Source organism: Hipposideros armiger, unplaced genomic scaffold, assembly GCF_001890085.2.
Source record: "Hipposideros armiger isolate ML-2016 unplaced genomic scaffold, ASM189008v1 scaffold_1575, whole genome shotgun sequence".
Taxonomy (NCBI): Eukaryota; Metazoa; Chordata; class Mammalia; order Chiroptera; family Hipposideridae; genus Hipposideros; species Hipposideros armiger.
In genome coordinates, this window is record NW_017732925.1 from 47,431 (window position 1) to 58,073 (window position 10,643).

Genomic DNA, 10,643 nt, shown 5'->3' on the forward strand with positions numbered 1-10,643 from the left:
CTAGACTGAAGAACAAAACAACAGCAACTTGTCTGTTCCCCTTCCCCCAATTCCCCAGTGCTGTTCCCATCCCCCAACTCCCCAATTAAAAAAACAAAAACAAAAACCTTTAGGCTTATGGTTCTTGCTAAATTGGGGAAATTTTCAGTCAGTATTTCTTTGAGTTCTTTCTCAGGTTTGCCCTATTTGTCATCTTGTGGGACTCAGATGACATGTATAATAGGCCTTTTGTTATAATCCCACAGGACCCTGAGTATCTGTTAGTTTTTTTTTTCCTGTCTATTTCCTCTATTGTTCAAATTGGGTAATTTCTATTGTCCTGTCTTCAAGTTTAGCAATTATTTTTCTTCTACTGTTGAGCCCATTCATTGAGCTTTAAAATTTTGATTATTGTAATTTTTAATTCTCAAATTTCCTTTTTGGTTCTTTCATACATTTCAGTTTCTTGGCTTAGACTTTCTTTTTCTTTCCTGAGATTTTCTATATTTTTTCATTTGTTTTAAGCATGTCTATAATTGCTCATTGAAGCACTTTTATGATGACTGCTTTAAAATCTTTGTCAGATAATTCTAATATCTTTGTCAGTTTCATTCTGGCATCTACTAATTATCTTTTTCATTTGAGTTGAGATTTTCCTAATTCTTAGTATGACAAGTGATTTTTCATTGAACCAGGATATTTTTGATATTATCAGACACTGAATTTTATTTAAATCTTCTGTCTTAGCTGGCTCCTTCTGACACCACTGCAGAAGGAGGAAGATAAGGCCACTGCATTACTTGCCAGGTGGGGATAGAAATACAGGTTTCCCTCTCAACCTCTGATGACACCCAAGCGGGGGCAGAGTTCCTCATTATTGGTAGGCAAGGGATAGAATTCTGGCTCCCTACCAGGCCTCCAATACCCCCCTGTCTGGGAAGAGCAAAAATGTCTCATTACTGCTTCCCATGTGGTCTCTACTAGCTCCACCCCAGTGTGGAAAGGAGGGTGCTTCTTTACTGATGGGTGTGGGGAGAAGTCCAGGCTCCTCATCTGGTCTCCATTGACATCATGGTATAGGGGTGGGAGAGTGAGAGGCTCAAACTGCTAGGTGGAGATGAAAGTTCCTGTCACCCCAGAAACTGGAACAGTGTCATAAAAATTCTGAGCAAAAATAATTTTCAACCTAGAATTCTATATCCAGTCAGGCTATCAATTGAGCATGAGACTAGGCTAACGTCATTCTCAGGCATGAAAGGTCTCAAAATATTTTGCATATTTTGCATTCATTTCAAGAAGATATGGTAAGATGTACTCTATCAAACAAAGAAGAAAACCAAGAAAGAGGGAGGCATTAACTCAGGATGTACATCATCCTACTTAAGAAGGAGAAAAGAAAAATTTCAGGACAAAAGCAAATTATCTGAGAGGGTGAGGAAAATTATATTGAGAAGAATTTTATAGATCTGTTGGAGGTTGCAGGAAGACTTAGATGTTTATAGAAAATCAAACAAGTGAAGAAAGAGATATTATTAACTCCAGGAGGAAAAAAAAATGCAAGGAAGGAAATGTAGGTAAAATTAACAAGTGATTTCAAATACAGAGTAATATTGATGTCAGTGACTTTAGGATACAACTATAAAGAAAAGGAAAAAACACCTTCTCATCATAAAAATAGTCACTACCAAAGATTCTTCAGCACCTGAAGCTGGACACCTGACTGCAGGGCTTACAAGGAAGAAATAGGCTTATCCCTGAGATAACTTTTTATATCAAACTTATCTGCATGGCAAACATTTGTTTACCAAACATTTGCTCTTCTCATCTTCCTGTGAGAAGAACTGTCTTCCTCCCCTTTGAAGTCCCAGACCCCTACCCCCTGCTCTTTAGCTCAGGATGACATCTAACCTCAATGGCCTGACTGCTTTTTGGTCTCATGTCTTTGTGAGGCTCCCATAAGCATGTAATTAAATTAGTTTTTCTCCTGTTAATCTGTCTTATGTCAATTTAATAATTAACCAGCCAATGAACTTAGAAGAGAAGAAAGAAATTTTCCTCTGCAACAGTAGAAATAATCAACAAGCCGGACTTCATTAGAATTAAAAACTTTTGCTCTGTAAAAAATAATGTCAAGGGCCCACTGAGTGGGGTGTTGGTTAGGAGTTGGCTTGGGAGTGCCAGCTCTGAGCAGCAGGGCCCTGGTTCAAATCCCACATGAGGGCCAGTGACACTGCACCCTGTACAGCTAAGATGGTGAACAACAGCTAGACCTGGAGCTGGGCTGCTGTGCATCGTCGGCTACCACGTAGCCTGCAGTGGGGCTGGCCGGCAGCGGGCATCAGCTTTTGTGAGCCACCAATGGCCAGTAAGTGACTGACTTACTCGGGAAGAGCACAATGATAATACCAACAAGGGCCAGTGAAACAATGTCCTCCACAACTAGACTGAAGAACAAAAGGACAGCAACTTGTCTGTTCCCCTTCCCCAATTCCCCAATGCTGTTCCCCTCCCCCAATTCCCTAATAAAATCTTTAAAAATAATAATAATAATGTCAAGAGAACTAGAAGAAGAGTCATAGACTGGGAGAAAATATTTGCCAAAGAAACATCTGATAAATAACTGTTGTCCAAAATAAACAAAAAACTCCTAAAACTCAACAATAAGAAATCAAACTACCCCTTTAAAAAATGGGCCAAAGACCTTCACAGACATTTCACTAAAGAAATTATACATAAGCAGCATGCGATAAGTTGTGCCACATCATACATCATAAGGGAAATTGAAATAAAAAAAATAATGAGTTACCACTACAGATCTATGAAAATGGTCAAAACGCAGAACACCGACAACACCAAATGCTGGTCAGGACATAGAGCAACAGGAACTCTCAATCACTGTTGATTTGAATGCAAAATGGTACAACCACTTTGGAAGACAACTTCTTACAAAACTAAACATGTTCTTACCATACAATTCAGTAATCACACATTTTGGTATTTACCTAAAGGAGCTGAAAACTTATGCCCACACAAAAACCTGCACATGGTTGTTTATGGCAGCTAAATTCATAATTGCTCAAACTGGAAAGCAACCAAAATGTTCTTTAGTAGGTGAATAGATAAACTGTGGTCCATCTAGACAATGGGATATTATTCAGTGCTAAAAAGAAATGAGATTTCAAGCCATGAAAAGACATAGAGTAAACTTAAATGCATATTACTAAGTGAAAAGGCTACATACTGTATGATTCCAAGTATATGACATTCTGGAAAAGGCAAAATTATGGCGAGTATGAAAAGATCAGTGGTTTCCAGGGCTGTGGGGCTATGGGAGGGAATAAATAGGTGGAGCATAAAGGATTTTTAGTGCAGTGAAAATGTATGTCATTATCTTTTGTTCAAACCCAGAAAGTGCACAACACTTAGAGTGAACAAGAAGATAAACTAAGGACTTTGGGTAATTACAATGTGTTAATGGGGGCTTATTAATTGTAACAACTGTACTATTCCAGTGAGTGATGTTGATAATGGCAGAGGCTATGCATATGTGGAGGCAAGAGTACATGGGAAATCTCTGTACCTCCCTTTCAGTTTTGTTATAAACCTAAAACTGAGGTAAAAAATAAAGTCTTAAAAGACAATGAGAAGAAAAATGAAAAAAGAAAAAAACAGGTTAAGGAGATTAGCAGTTTTCATGTATTCAAAAAGGTCTTCAAGGTGTAACATTTGAGAAGATTTGAATAAAGCAAGGAAGGATACTTGATAAAAGTAGGAACAAGCTTTCTGTGTTGGAGGCGTACTAAGAAGGCCAGTATATTTAGAGTGGAGTACAGAATTGGGTACAGAGAAGTCAGTAAGTTCAGAGATAGGCAAGGGACCAATCCTGTAGTGTTTTGGCCATAGTAACAAATTTGGATTTTGTTCTGATGTTTATCCACTGAAAAAATTTGAGTAGTAGAGTAGTATGGTTTAAAATGGTTGGGGTGGAGAATTGATTATTGTAGTAAGTGTGGAATTGCTGTCACAGTAACTAGAAATGATGCTTACTTAGGTGGGCTGGTAGTGATAAAAGTGGTGAGAAATGGTTGTATGTGGAATTTTTTTAAGGTTGAATTTCAAAATAATAGAATTTTACCATTCAACCAGATGTATTGTGCTGAGTGAGTAAGAGAGAGGTGTGAAGCATGACTCCTAGTTGGCTTGAGCAAATAGTAAATGTAGATGCTCTTTACAGAAATGGAGAAGCGTTAGGAAGAATGTTTGCGGTTGTAGGAGGGAAGAAGAGGAGGTAGGAGAAAGCTAGGAGAAAGCATGAGGTCCTCGGAGCTGTTAAGAAAGTGTTCCCAAAAGAAGGATGTGATCAACGGTGTCAAATTGCTCAGAGGTCAGGTGAGATGAGGACTGAGAACTGACCATTGAATTTAGTAGAATGAAGGTCATAGATGACCTTGAAAGAACTGGAATGATGAATACAGAAGCCTCTGTGGAATGTGTGGAAGAGAAAAAGTGAAGTGAGAAGGGTGTGTGGGGGGGAGAGCAATAACTATAGACATGTTTTTAAAGGAATTTGCAATAGAGACAATAGGCAAATATTGTGGTAGATGGAGGGTCTAGAAAGAGCTTTGTAAAAATTGAAGATATTACAGCAGATTTATGCTGATTGGACTGATCCTATAGAGAAGCAGAAATTGAAGATGCAAGAGGAGAAAGGGGCATAGTTTCAGAAGCAAAATCCTTGAGTAGGCAATATGGTATGGAATTCAGTGTGAAAGTAAAAAAGCAAGGAGTCTTCCCTTATAGTAATGGGAGAGAGGCCAGAGAATGGGCTACAGTTGCATGGTGGTGGTTAAGATGAGATTATTCTTTTCTGATTTCTTTGAACTCCTCAGTGACATTTTTGAGGCCACCAGTCGGGTGGGCCCAATTTTTTATTATTGAGCCAGCCTTGCAATCCTGTTTAAACATGATGTATTATTATTTTAACACAGTATTGACTTGTTTAGATGATATTGAGAATTTTTCTACAGAAATATCTTCACAGGGTTTTATATATTTTGTTTTGTGAACTTCACAGGAAAAATTTAGAAACTGGTTATCCTTCCTATATTGAAGAACAATTTGAATAGTATAAGAATTATGTGTTCTTTAACTATATAAAAAGTTAGATATTAAAATTTGTTGTAGTCATTGACATTGGAGGTAATAGTGGCAGACTGTAGAGGCAGTTTCCTATAAACTTCTTCCGTTTTTTTTACAGCTATTTTTGATTGAACATTACCTAAGCTTTTTAAGTCAAATTTGGTAATTTATATTATATAATAATGTCAACTTCATTGACATTTTCATGTCAGAATTGAGTTTTACATAATCTTATTCTTTTTAAAATAAGTTAATCTATGATCTTATTCTTTTAAAAATAAGTTAATCTATGATTAACTTACCCTTCTTATTTCTGAAGTTTGTGCTGTTTTCTGTTTTCTTTTTCTTGATTAGAAATATAAGAAGTTTGTCTCTTATTACTTTAGTTTAAGAACCAGCCAGCTATTGAATCTGTTATAAATTAGCTTTTTTCCTGTTTTTTTTTATTCTAGATACTTTAATTGGGTGGTGGACAAACTTTGAATTTATGTAGACAATGCTTCATTATATTAATGTATTTCTGATCTGATAGAAGTTCAAGAAGATTTTACATTTCAAATGGTCATGAATTGCACTTTAATATTAAATGTCTACATTATACACAAGAGACTGGCAGGTCTTAAAAAAATTCTAAGAGTTTTACAAATAGACTGGTAAGACAGCAAGTAAAACATAGACAAAGTGATAATTTTTTTCTTTTTAAAATTTGGAATAGACATTGTAATCAGAAAATATGATAATTAGATATTTCAACAAAGCAATCTGAAAAATTTAAATTTGGGGGTATTTAATTCCTTACAATTGCATGTCTACTGTTCTTCCCTAAAATAGTTATTAAGAAGTGGTGAGCAACTAGCGGTTCGATGCCTGGCCCGAGCTGAGCTGCTGCTGAGCTGCCAACAGGTGGCAGGATGGCTCAGCTAAAAATAAAAAAAATGGTGGGGGACCTACAGAGGAAGAGAATTGAACACTGATTTAAAAAAAAGGGCGTGTGTGTGGGGGGGTGGAGAACGGGGTATTGTGGGTTCCAGGGAAAAGAGGCCTAGAAACACATTTATTTCCCTAGCAATCAGAATGAACTATTTTGGAAATTTCAAGGATTTCCTCAGCCTCTGCAACTTTCTCACATTCGTTATATTTTCCTTCTTTCCCTAAAGTTACTAGAATATTAGCAAAAGTCCTGAAAATAATTTTTAAATTACATTTGTGATGTAGCATCCAGAGCAGGGGGAACAATGGAATTCTATCACTTGGCAGCTCGCTTGTGAATAAAGGTGCAGGGGGAAGGAAGAGGCAATAGCAGGTAAGAGAAGAGATCTAGTCCTGTCCCCAGAGAACAAAGCGAAAGTATTTCCTAGGAAAGTGGCCCAGGATGAAGCTTGCAGGAAGCCTCAATAAGAAGAGGGTCTTGGATGTTCCTATGCTGTGTTCGTAACCCTCAAATGCCAGACTCACAATCACCCAAAATGAGAAATGGCAATTAGAAACTGGGTGCTAGTGATTTTATTGGTATATTGAAGAGAGACTGCTTTGTTCCAATGTCACGGCTTTCTGAAGGACTGTTGTCTTCATATTCATTTTCTGAAACAAATGAACGAAAAAGGAAGTTGATAGAGAAGATATGACATGGCAGGTAATTTTTAATCCCTTGCTGGTCTTGCTGAAGTAAAACAGGTGAGGCCATCTTCTCTCCCTCTCTTTTCCTCCCTGGCTGCTTTTTCTGTACTGTTTGTGTCCACCTAACAGATAATGTGCTCTAAATTGTTTCTTGCAAGATGAATAAAAAGATTATTCTTAGGTTGTTCATTTTTGGTTCCTACTGGAAATGTTCAAAGGTATATTTATAAGGATGGTAACTGCAACATATTCTGTAATACTGAAAAACTGAAACCATTGTGAAAGTCCATTGGCAGGGGGTTGGCTAAAGAAATCATGGCACAGCCACATGATAGGATAGTGTACAATTGTGAAACAAAGCTTAAAAGAAGACCAACTAGTTCCGAAGATCAATATAGCTCTATGAACGAATATGAAAGTTTTCTAAGAAACGTGCTTTTTGAAATGATCAACATATGGATTTGCACATAAAGTATGATATTGTTTGTGGAAAAAAAGGATTAAATATGTTTATATAGGCATACATTTTTCTAAGAGGAGGTTCAAAAGAATTAACATTGATGGTTTTTAGGAAGGGAAGTGGGGAGATAGGATGAGATATGCCTTTAAGATTTAGCTTCATACCTGTCTGTTCTGTTAGATTTTTTTTTAAACTTCAATTTAAAAGTAAATATGTAAAACACTAGATAACATTTAGCAGCATAAAATTAAAGTATCATGTAGCAGGACTACTGGACCTGAGAGGCCTGGTGTGAGGCAGGACTGAGCAAAGAGTGGTCTGGTGGAAAGTTGAGATGGGAAGCTGTAGAACCTGACAAGGAGAAGAGGAGAGGAACAAAGGGAGAATACTGCTCTTTTTTTCTCATTACCAGCTGATTTTAAGATAGAAAACCATTGGGAAAAGGGCAACTTATGGGCAGCATTTCTCAAAATCAGACTTACCTTGAACAGCTTGTTAAAAATACAGGGCCTTGCTACTTTAGTCCAAAATATCTGAATACAAATCTTTAGAAATGTGGTCCAGGACTAGGCAATTTCAACATGTTTCTAGTTGATTCACTGGCACACTAAAGTTTGAGAACTGTAGGAGTTAGGGCCTTCAATGGAGAAGCAACTTGAATCATACCTGTCATTGAATTCCAGATTACTTGGCAGGTTGGCCTTGGGGAGGTTTCGGTGGTCTAACTCCTTGTGGGGGAAAATCGTGGTGATGGTCTCCTGATAGGGGAGGTCCTTGTCGGTTTCCAGGAGGAGATTGGGGAGGATGGAGGTGATGGTCTCCTGGTGTGGGTGGTCCTTATTGGTTTCCAGGAGGAGGTGGGGGAGGATGGTAGTGATGGTCTGCTGGTGGAGGTGGTCTCTGCCAAAGACCATCATCTTGGTTTTCATCATCAAAAGTGGGTCTAGGTGGGAATCCTTCAAAAGGTGGTCCCTCAGTCTCCTGATCTGGGCTCTCACTTGTGTTGTCTACATCTGAATGGGTATGGCACAAGAATAGGTGAGCTTGATGTTGAAAGACACCCCTTTCATTTTGATCTCTGATGACATTATCAGATAGTTCTTTTCTCCAAGAACCTGCCTCTCAACTACCAACCTCCCTCCTATCCACTGCTTCCTTATGCAATACTCCTTCCAATCCACATGCTAGTGATTGAAAGTCTTAGTTCTTTGCTCCTGAGACAAACATGTGCCTTTAAATTTCATTAAAAAAACTAGCTCTTGGATATCTTAGAATTCCCAGAGGTTGTTTCCAAGGACAGAAGAGATGCAAAGATATTATAAATGTCAGCTATGTTGCCAGTTATATTTTATGCTACTGAGATAACTTGCCAACTGTGACTTCAAGTCTGGCTGCTTGAGCCCCATATGGAAATTAGAGCTGGTTCCTCAGACTCTAAGACCAAGGTAGAGAAATACTGAGAGAGAAAAGAGAAAGACAAAGTGATGGCCCACACAGGATTAACTGAATAACTGTGGCAAATTTTTATCAGCTACCAGGACACAGTTGAGTGGAGAAATATTGAGAAAGGGGACCCAGACCTTTATTTTCTGCAGTTTTTCTTAAATTATATATTTATAAAGAGGAACATTGGGGAAGACGGAAGAGTTGAGGGCTTCTCAGGAGACTGGAGGAGTCAGAACGAGGACTAATTTCCTTTTTGGGTCATTTCTCAGCAGTCATGTCTTGCCCGAGAGTACAGGCAGCATATTCCTATTGTCACCCAAGCCAGAGACACACATCTCTATTATTCAAGTTGAGGCCCTGCTTATGTTCCCCAGAATCAAGGCTGGATAAATGGTTTGCCTATATCTTTAGTGTAGTCACATTAATCAATTCCTGACAAGAAAATGATGATAATAAGACGCTGGAGAAATGAACAGTTCATGAGGGAAAAAAAGGAAGGAAACGTGATGGACGATTAATAAGGATTTACCTGGTATCATGGTGGTATAGTCATCATAGATGAAATCTAGGAAAAGAAGCACAAGATGAAGTGAAAAGTTAAGTCTTGAATTTTTCAGGGCTCACAATTATTCTGCAGGAAAAGGAACACTCGCAATCACAACTTGTATACCCCCTAAGTTATCTTGTCAGCCACTGTTTGTGATATTGTTGGAAAGGAAGGAAGATGTAAGGGGGTGGCAGGGTTTGTTACTATGCTGAGTATCAATCACAAACTCAAAATAGAAAAGGCCCCTTTTGTCCTTCTTAATGCTGATTCAGGTTAAGTGTTGTGGTATTTCAATGTCATATTTTTTTACTCAATGTCATATTTTTTCTGCCCTATTTCTTTATTAAACACGTTACTTATATTAACATGCTTTCTCAAGAGGGGTGACCAGGAGTAAACATTTGGATACAATCTTCCACATATTGGTCACAGCACATTGAAATATTACATGTGGGTGGGAGAAAAATGAGAAAATCGGGCCCTGGAATCTCTATATTCCTATGTAGTGAGAGAGGAATTTTTTTATCCTATTCTCTACCTCTGAATTAGCTCTGATATGGGCTTATCCCTTCATCTATACTGTCTTCTCTAGCAAGGCTGCCTTCCTCCACTGTCTACTTTGATCACCGTCATGTCCTCGTGACTGAGCGTCCCTGTATCAGCCTTGCCATCCTCCAGTGAATCCTTCACAGCACAGTCAGAGAGACCTTTCTAAAAATGAGAAACTTACCTTGTCATGTCTCGTGTGGAAATTCTTTATTGGGTTCCAATTGTACTTTAAATAAAGTACAAGGCCTGGTATGACAGGCCTGTCCTTGTCTTAAGCTTTCTGCCACCTCATCTTCCCTCTCCTCTCCCTGCCCACCCTACCCACTTCCTCCCCTCACTGCAGTGTGATCTCCCAAGCCCCAAGCACTCACAGCACCTCCCCCGCCCCCCTTATTTTTTTATTTTTATTTTTTTTTTACCATGATTTGTGCTCTGAGCTGAGCTCAGGGCCAGCAAGGCCACTAAAAGCAAGACCAGCAGCATGTTGGAAGAAGCTCTGGAGTGACTCCGAACTCTGTTGGAGGAAACCTGGGAGTCTCCTTTATAAGGATGAGTAGAACAATGGCATCTTTAAATGCCATACTGGATGGATCTCATCCCCAGATAGGCTAGGTTATGGTTTGCTCACATCAAGTCTACTGTAGCCTCATTTCTGTTGGGGACTGAGGCCAACAGGATGGGGTGGGTAGGATGTTGTTAGTGTCTCATTTATTTCTAAAAGGTACATGTGACTTGGGTAAAGTTTTCAAAGGAACAGTGTCTATGCCATTGGTACAGATATTAGTTTCGTTCTGTCATCATTTGATTTTCAGTGTGTTTTTGGAGACTGTTTCTCTGTTCTTCTATTGTGGTGTGTGTGTGTGTGTGTGTGTGTGTGTGTGTGTGTGTGTGTGTGTGTGTGTGTGT

At 38.6% G+C, this 10,643-nt stretch overlaps 1 long non-coding RNA gene across 1 annotated transcript in view; it reads right to left on the reverse strand.

Moving 5' to 3' along the window:
• Nucleotides 1–7,879: 7,879 nt before the first annotated feature.
• The window catches only part of LOC109377816 (uncharacterized), a 9,934-nt gene continuing 7,170 nt past the window's right edge, over nt 7,880–10,643 (reverse strand). The window contains exons 2-3 of the long non-coding RNA XR_002122937.1: nt 9,171–9,206; nt 7,880–8,208 (exon numbers count right to left, since the gene is read on the reverse strand). This is a non-coding gene — a long non-coding RNA (uncharacterized LOC109377816). The remainder of the gene's footprint in view (nt 8,209–9,170; nt 9,207–10,643) is intronic.